Genomic DNA, 221 nt, shown 5'->3' with positions numbered 1-221 from the left:
TACTGCTTACGTCTTACTGCTTAAGTTTTTCTATGTGCCACCAGCTTAACTCCAACTCGAATTATCGTAAACACCCAATGTTAGCAGTCTAGTAGTATATAGAAGTCTAGTAGTATATAGATGTGGTTTGCATCCTCAGGGTGCCATTACATGAAACGCGGAAGACAAAATCTTACTAGATCCGTTACGCGTTCCGCGTCTGTTTTGATTGCATTATATTA

At 39.4% G+C, this 221-nt stretch overlaps 1 protein-coding gene across 3 annotated transcripts in view; it reads right to left on the bottom strand.

Annotated features, from left to right (window-relative positions):
• Positions 1-221, bottom strand: part of LOC116852449 (uncharacterized protein C1orf112 homolog) — a 202,655-nt gene that overhangs the window by 187,060 nt on the left and 15,374 nt on the right. The window lies entirely within an intron of this gene.

The sequence above is a fragment of the Odontomachus brunneus genome, unplaced genomic scaffold, assembly GCF_010583005.1.
Source record: "Odontomachus brunneus isolate Ranch 3 - 2012 unplaced genomic scaffold, Obru_v1 Obru_scaffold_225, whole genome shotgun sequence".
NCBI lineage: Eukaryota > Metazoa > Arthropoda > Insecta > Hymenoptera > Formicidae > Odontomachus > Odontomachus brunneus.
This window is presented reverse-complemented; position numbering and strand designations above follow the sequence as displayed.